The sequence below is a fragment of the Colias eurytheme genome, chromosome 19 (assembly GCF_061535395.1).
Source record: "Colias eurytheme isolate Ceu_HAF_F1 chromosome 19, ilColEury1 Martin Lab GWU primary, whole genome shotgun sequence".
Taxonomy (NCBI): Eukaryota; Metazoa; Arthropoda; class Insecta; order Lepidoptera; family Pieridae; genus Colias; species Colias eurytheme.
This window is the reverse complement of record NC_142998.1, coordinates 6,440,124-6,449,429: the sequence shown is the minus strand read 5'-3', so window position 1 is coordinate 6,449,429 and position 9,306 is coordinate 6,440,124. Positions and strand designations below refer to the sequence as shown.

The following is a 9,306-nucleotide window of genomic DNA, read 5'->3' as shown; positions in this document are numbered from 1 at the left end:
CTGGGCCGGAATGGAATAACTTGTCCGTCGGCAAACTGCCAAAAATCATCGCAAGTTTCATTCTCTTTATTTGCAGGCTCGCTGAACGACAATCTCTGCGTTCAGGGTGCACTAACGTTCCATAATCGATACTGATACACACCTCTATAGATCCAATGCTCGATCTAACTCACAGATATTTTATTTGATTACGAGTTTGGGACCGACTTTCGGAAACTTTGTGTTACCGTGCACGGACCAAGTTGGAAGTTCAAAATATGCTCCGGATTGTGAGTCGAAATAAACTTATCCGCTCATAATGAGGGTACGGCTAACTTCTTCGGGTTTTAATTTCTAATGAGCTCTCCTGTGACAAAGTTGTGCGGAGGCTATTTTAGTATATGATTTTAAATGGAGATCCGAATTCGTCTGCAAGACGAAAGTTTGACAGTCATAAAAGTGTAAGTGGATAAAATTGAATATTTTGTAAGTAGGTATTAGCACGGAACGTCACAGAGGCGGTGATGTGAGATATCAAATTATAAGAGGTTGTTGACGCATGCGCGTTGGTAGCCGTCACCCCTAACGTCCAGTCTGCTCGACGCTTGTGCCCTCTCCGAACGAGCCTGCGCGATGCGCGAAAACCAATTGTAACACTCGCGCATTCGGTTTTAAAACCAGCGTTCCTAATTCGAACTTTGAAATTGTTAACATAAACAGTATCCCCGGGCTTTATTTTTTTTATTTCGTGGGACTAAAAATTTTGTGCCAGTGACTGAGGAATAAGTGTTATTTGACACTTTTAAAGTGCTGTGAAGTGCGGTGAAACTATTTTTGATTTCTCAAATTTAAATTGTTTGGTCGGTAAGAAATTGTAAATATATTTTTTGTGAGCTTAAAAATATTTTAACTTACAGTTAGTAGAGACAATTTTAAATTTAGTGATCCATAATATTGTAGAGTTCATTTTTTAGTACTTAACGATTTTAGCGCGAACTTAGTTCTCTATATTGAATATAAAATTTTCTTTAAAGTTAAAAGAAATACCTGGTTTCTGCCATTGTTATCAATATAAATAATTATATTAATTAAAAAAAAATATGATAGGAATTTACTTATAAATTTATAAAGAATAGACAATACTCGATCACGAAGCAGGCGAGGAATTTACTTTCTTCTAGCTAATAATCATGAATGGAGAACAAATTTCGTTTTTTTAGTTTATCACAAAATATAATTGTACCTACCTATACAAAAATAATTAATTTTCAATAAAATTATTAACGTTTATTACTTTATGTTTGTTTTATTACTCGAAATCATTTTATAATTTTTATAAACTAAATACGCTTATTGAAACGCTTTTACCTACCAATTTTTTAACTCTTGATTACCATATACTAAAAATGGGAATATTTTATGAAATATAATATTATTATGGTACAGGCTTTTACTTGGGATAGGTTGGGAAGAATAGCTTTTTACTAACATTCAAGTGTACAAATAAGAATTAAAATGCAAATACGTATTTATCTTAATCTTAATACTATTATAATCGCGAAAGTTTGTAAGGATGTATGGATGTATGTATGTATGGATGTATGGATGTATGGATGTATGGATGTTTGTTACTCTTTCACGTAAAAACTACTGAACCGATTACAATGAAATTTAGCACACATATAGAGGGTAACTTGGATTAACACATAGGATAGGTTTTATCCCGGAAATCCCACGGGAACGGGAACTATGCGGGTTTTCCTTTGAAAACGCGGGCGAAGCCGCGGGCGGAAATCTAGTATATTATAAAGGAAACAAGAAGATAATTTTTTACCTGCATCAATGAATGGATTAATCCAAGACGTCTTTAACAGACCCAAAATTAATAGTTTAACTATCTATTAAATAGAAATCGTACGGTTTCGTCTCCCATCTTCAGACCAGCTGCAGCAGAATCAGATCGGGTATCATCATCAGACCAGCTGAATTACGTCATATTATTGTTCTATTATTAGATTTTTCCAGAAATGTCAATAAGAAGTTTAGTATACCCACACATACACACTTACGCTTCTTATATTTCATTACATAAGTAGTTAATTACGGAGTTACAGCTCTAATAAAAATATTTACACTTAATAAAAATACTTAACATAGGTAATTTTATAAATAAATGGACCTGCGCTTTTGGAAAGCATTCTTTTTTCACGGGTATATTATATTATCTTCTATCGCATCGAATTATGGGAGTAACAACACAGAGTGAGCAGCTCTTGCGCAGTTTTTCTAATTTCAGTCTAGATTAAAGAGATAAACTAAATCTTAAAATGCTTAAACTGACATTTATTTGAAACATTAAAATGAAAACTTTAAAATCTGCCTTTTAAATTAAATTTACCGTGAAATTCCCGTCTGCATATATTGCGTTCTCGCGTCAGTGTTGTTACTTTTTTTCTGAATTATTTCAATGAAAATGGCTGCTTGCAATGTACCATTTTGTGTGGCCTTGCTTTGTTATTATTTTTGGATGATTTTATTTATTCATCTATAGTAACAAAAACAGAAAAAAATAAACTTGAATGTTGTATTCCATATACTATATTACCTATATTAATATATACGGTTGAACAGCAAAACCTTTTGGTAGCTTAGGGCAACAACTATATCCTTAAATGTACCCAGATTTACCGGGGCCGAGCCATTGTCAAAAGTATTCTAAGTATCTTATAATGATGATACACGTTTTGCGTAGGTTTCTCTAAAACTTCATCCGTCTACATTCAATGTTCGCGTTCATAATAATTGTAGTTATTCTATAGTGTTACCTTAATTATTAAATTATCTACAAAATGGACGATAAACTTTACCAACATAAAAGAGAACGGAAAATAAAACTATTACAAAGAAACATAAAGAAGGCTTAAGGTAAAATGGTTCTAAGTTAGTGTCTGTGTTTATACTTGCGTGTAAACTTAATCCAAATCTAGACTTTTCGTTTGATATGTAATAGTAATAGTATTTTGATAATAGCTTTTGAAATTGACTTGATTTTATTTAATTGTGATTAACTTGGTTGGTTCATTATAATATTCCAACAGCTTTCTTACCTCGGTTTTTTTCTCTAATAAATCATGTCTTTCTGTTCCATATTATGTACCTACTCATTCTTCACTTATTATATTGTTGTTTCGACTAACAATAGCTAATTACAGATAATAATATAACGTTTTTCTTTTATGTACCCATTATTAATCTATTTGTATTTCAATACTAGCGGTCTGCCGCGGCTTCGCCCGTGGTACAGATAAGACATCAGAGATCTCCATGAGAACCATCCTCGTACTTCAATTTATAAAAAAATAGTAATTAACGAAATCGGTTCAGGCGTTCTGTGCTTACCAGCACATTTTACGATTCATTTTTATGTTTTATATTATTTCATCCGATTTGAAGGCGTGAAAAAACTTGCAAACGGAGAGATTTATAGGCTTAACTTACTAACTTACATTTCTATTTTAACGAGTAATAGAGATATTCAATCTTTCTGTATAGACTGTGACAGATTTATTTTTCTTTGTTTACTCTACAATATCAGCGGGGATTATGAAACAATTTTTTGGTGAAAGACTCAAAGACTCGAGTGTTTCCTTTCTTCTTATATTCTAATATTATAAACATGTTTTATTTAGGAAATATACAACATGTTTATTTTACATCACACTAGTTGTCATAATATTACAGGAGTAACAATTCAATAAAACGGTCAAGCAGTTTTCATTTAAATTAGGTTCATAGGTCAATATCACTATCATTTCCTACCTAATACTTGTATTAGGTAAAAAAAGCCTAAATCTTTTTATTCCCTGCACGTCAAACGGAATGTTTTCGATAGAAAAAACAAACTAAACAGCTATGTTATAAAAATGTATTTTCTTATCCACAATATGTTTTATTTATTTACAAGATATACATCCAAGTATGTTTATCAGGCTCACAGAAACTTTGTTTGGTTAAACTCTAAATGGTGTTGTGCGAAGTGGTATATTTATTCATTTTTTATTTTTCCTAGCCAATGCTCTTTGTAACATTTTCTGTGTTATTTTATCGTACTAGATATTGACATATATTTTTTTTACTTTGTTACAAAAACTTACATATATGTGTAATGGAAGTGAGATTCCGAATCCCTGATGGGATTTTACATTTCACATAGAATTACATTTTAGTTTGTTTTGGAAACAAACAACACTAATATGGGTACAAATATTATGAAAGAAAATCGCATTACCGGTAGGTATAACGTTTCTTCATTTTGAAACGCGTAATAAATACCACGAAAATTTCAAACAAGTAACAAAACATTATAAAGGGCATACATTGTATAATAATAATTATTGTAATACATAAAGATTTCGGCTTTTTTTGTAGGTAGTAGGTAGGTAAGTGTAAGACTTAGCCGAAATTTGCGTTGTAACGCTGTCTCACTATTCCTGCGAAGATCTCATTTCATCATAAACTTGTTGAAAGCTAAATTCCGTAATGATTGGCACGACAGTTGCCGAAAATCAAAGTCTTTGACCTTTTGAAATGGATCTCATCTTGTAATGGGTTCTGAAAGAGTTTTAATTTGTATTGAATCTGATTGAAACGGATCCAATTAGAGATCGATCCATGCTTACCTAACTTTTAGCTTTATCTTTTACGCTCGCACAATCTTGCTAATGACTCTATTCAGCTGTCTTCAGTATGAAGACTCGTGGTAATTTTTTAATAATATTAATGTGTTATTTTATTCATAGAGTTCGCTATTAGTAGATATCAAATTAACGATACTTGCGCGTGGTTGGTTTCTATGGTTTTTCTCCAAAAAGTTCTATAAGAAACGATATGTATGATGGTACGTAGGTAATGTAATAAATTCATAATATATTCTTATATTTATGTAAAGAAATATAAAAAGCTTTTCCCTCGCACTTACAGTAGATATTAATATACGATACGTGTTAACATATAAATTTCCATCGTTTATTGAAATAAGCTCTGTTGGAGTTAGCGATAACCTCTTTAAATATCATGTTCAAAAGGTAATCTGTTTTACAACACACAAATATCAAGGTATATCTTTTACTTTTGCCTTTATTTTATTATAATATTATGGTTGGCTAAACGTCACAGCCATCACAGCATACTTTTAAAGAAATATATATTATATAAATGATATAGAATGTATAGAATATTTTATCGTCAGAAACTGTTGACGTTTCCGGTTATGTCTCATATTTTCCATATATACGCACACTAACTATATACAAACATTGAAATGATTGAATGAATATGTATCCAAATATACATAAATCAATACATTTTTGTAAGTAAACGTTTTATATTCTTTTTAGCTCGTTGCGTCGCCCATATAAATCACGTCGTTAATATTTATAGTCCATATATCACTGTAGCAAGTATTTTTTCAAAATGTCTAGCCTTTGTTATATAAAACATTATCCCAATCGGACTTCAGGGAGCTATATATACGTGGAATGTAGTGAATTATAAAAGAAGGCTAAAATAAGATTCCGAAATAATGTACCGAGAGAAATATTACAAAAATTGCTTTTATTTCTATGGGGAATCTGAACGTATAAAGATAAATAATAAAGTGGTAACAAAAAACAAAACATACATCGAATCTGAATAAAAATACACTTGACGTATTATTGTACGATGTAACATGATTAAATTATTTAGAATAATAAATTTGTAAATTGTAATGTAAACGTTTATTTTTTATTTTTATCAAAAAAAGAATATTCCAGGCCAGACACGTTCATGCGTGGGTATCAATTTGGAGTGCAGAGTGTTCATTTTTTATTATAAAATCAAAAGTTATTATAATATTATTTTCATGAATTATTATGGGTCCTCTTCACAATGGGCAGTGTTGGGTGAGTAGAGACAATCACAATAGGGTAGATGATCGGCCGTCATTATAGGTGTTTATTCATGATCGCCGTAACGACGCAAGCATCGACGATTATTTTGGGCCAACGTTGCCCACTATGTAGAGGGCCCATAAGGAAACGTGCAGAAGTGAAAAATTGTACTTTGACGAAATTTCCCCACAAACATTACCAAAATTGATGGATTCAACCAAGATTTGCCATTGATTAAAGAAAAAGAAAGTTTATCTTCGAGCAAAATCACATCTTGATTATATTTGCCCCAGCTCACGATCCGTCAATCCCAAATTGTATATATCCGAACGGGATTGAAAGATATGTTATTAAATTATTAAACTTATGATATTCGTAGTTACACGTAAAACATAGAAAAATAGTCAGTAAAGGATAAGGATTATAATATGATAGGACTTTAGCTGCTTTTCACGTAGCACGAAGACAATATTATGTTATGCAATTCCTACGTTATCACATTGCTAAAGGCTATTTTACGTTTTAGCTCAACTTGCACTATACTATGTACATACATATAACGTAACATGAATATTATGACTTTTTTTGTATTTTACTTATTTGCAGATAAAATTCTTCTTAAAATGATGGTGAATTAAATAAATACATTACAAGTTAGAAAACAAATATTTTCGAGAAACCATTCAATTTCCATGAAAAATAATAATTTATGAGGCCAAAAAAATAAAGTCAACACAGCTCAGCGCGCGCCATTTTATAGGATCTACGTATTCCGCACCTACGCATTAAAATCGATATGGTTTTAGTTGGAATTTTAAAGACTTCTTATTTTACATGTAGCTTAAAAATAGATTATAAACCTAACATTTTTTAATATTCTAGATATTATTGGACTCAATTTAACAATTTACTGACAGTTATTTATAAATTCTTAATAATATAATTTGTAGTGCCGTTTCCAAAATGAATAAAACATAGACAATAAATAATATAAATTTAATATAAATAAGTAAATAATTACATTGATTATTTCACTTTCATGCTTTATATGTATAAATTGAGACGCATCAAGTTTTCACAAAAATTCTTATAAATTCCACACAAATTTAGGGTACATTGTATATTCCTTCCAAGTTGCAGAGAATTATTTCTTATCAGAGCACTATTGACCCGAATGCCATACTTTTTGGCACCCCGCTGCAGTTGACACACTTCGCTATCGATGTACCAAACTTCTTTACAGAGGCAATATACAATCACAAATTTGTACAAGGTCTCGTAAACTCGATAAATTTCGAGTTGAACGTTGTAAATTACTTTTTTTCTCGAGTGCCATCATATGTTAGGTCAAGGGCCAGTCTCAGCAGAAATTTTATATTAATTAAGTGTATAGCTACGTATTTTTATTTAACGATAAAAGGTAGATACTTCAAGACTCTATCTTAGGTCGTAAGTATACATAATAAAAATAAATTAATATAAAAAGATCGAATAACTTTCAGATATAAACTTGAAGCTTTTGATATAGTACTTGGTTAACCTTTTGACCGCCAGAGCAAAAACGCATCGCCGTGCCCTCCACGCCAAGCCACAAATTCAATGAGATAACCTTGAAAATAGTAGGGAGTCCAAGATGTTATCGATAAACATAATAATTCACGTCTGAATATTTGAATAAACAGCTTATAACACAAAAATAATATTTATTTAACCTCATCTCCTACTGTAAAAACTTAAGACCACATTTATAGCAACTATAAACAAAAAAAATCAACCTTTTGAGATACAAAAATACATATAAAATTGCAGCAAGTTACAGCACTATTCTCTATCAGTTACGCCCCATTGGCATGTATACATGCCAATGGCGCGGGCAACCATCCTTTTTTTTATAATCTCTCGCTTCTGATTAGGGATGTGTAGCTGTATAGATATTATTATAACTTATCGAGTTTATTTATTAAGTTTATATGAACTATAGGTATTATTGTGGAGTGTTTATTTGTAAATATCAAAACAACTATTACCTTTAAATAAAGGGAATTGCATTAAAACTACATATTTATTTTCCAATCATTTAGTTTAATACTTGAGTTATTACAAATACTAATTATATGTAGGTACCTATTTAGGTCAATTACCATATTTTGATATGACATAGCGACAATTTGTATCATAAGAATATTCTAATAAAGGCACTGATTAGACTTATTAGGTACTTAATAAATTTTGAAAACTGCTCGCTCACTCGCCCGCTACTCGATAAAATATTTTTACAACTTTCCGCACTTAACAACACGGCACGCGCTTACGACGTCACCAGTCCGACATCTATTCATGTCAATGGCGCAGAAGGGATTGCATATCGATACTGTGCTAGGGATGCGCATGATTGGCGAAAAGGAAAATATTCAAATCAACAATATCCACAATATAGACAATATGGTATTATACCAAAGAATGTAGTATTTACCTTTTTTCTCAGTGACTAAGCTTATATATTTTTTTTGTAGTTATTACAAAAATTAAGCGAATTAGAGTAATTTCGCTGAAATTTTAATGAAGTTACTTGAATATTACACTACATCACTAGTAGGCACGTATACATGTCATTGGCGCGAGAAAACATGCTTTTTTAGCCATTTATTAAGTTATTTTTTGTCATCAAATATTTGAATAACTACTTGGCAATTTTGTTTACTGTGTACAATTATGTAATAACTGGGGATTCAGTTCATAAACTGTATAAATAAAACACGTAAAAGTAAAGGTTTAATATGTTTATTTTGTAATTTATCTATGATCTGTTTCTTGGCATGTATAGGTGTCGTTGGCGCACAGGGCACGATTGCGCATGACATCTATAGATGTCATTGGCGTTCAAAAGGTTAAGCCTTATTACAAGTGATAATGTAAGGTATATAATTACAAAACTAATGCCTACTATACTACGCCTATACGTGTTTCCAGTCCGACAGTTCGACACTGATTGATCCTTCTCCGCTAGTCGCAAGTATAATATAATATGCGCGTAGGATTAATAATTCAAATACCCTCATGTGTACTAACTCAAAGCTCTATCCACTAATAAATAATTTAGACGTACATTTCTTAATTCTAGTTCACTATTGAGATTTATCAAAGGATGTTTTGTAATCAGTTTTCTCAAAAAAGTTCATTTTCTATTAGGCTGTTACAATAAAACTGCTTAAGTGTTTTCTTTATAGCTTTCTTATCTTTTGAAATAGTAAAATGCGAATTTTATAAAAGAAAATAGTGAAATAATTTTTAGTAGTAGGTACCTTGTGGCAATTGTTCGCTCACTGGCTCCCGTAGGAATAAATAATGGTTCAAAATTTTTCAGAGGCGGGAATGAGACCAAACAAAGAACTTGTAA

General features: G+C 31.2%; 1 protein-coding gene across 1 annotated transcript in view; it reads left to right on the top strand.

The window, feature by feature from the left end:
- The first annotated feature begins 747 nt into the window (after positions 1-747).
- Positions 748-9,306, top strand: part of LOC149900212 (zwei Ig domain protein zig-8-like) — a 79,069-nt gene continuing 70,510 nt past the window's right edge. Inside the window, exon 1 of the mRNA XM_090113328.1 lies at positions 748-839. The gene's annotated coding sequence lies outside the window, so the exon portion shown is untranslated. The remainder of the gene's footprint in view (positions 840-9,306) is intronic.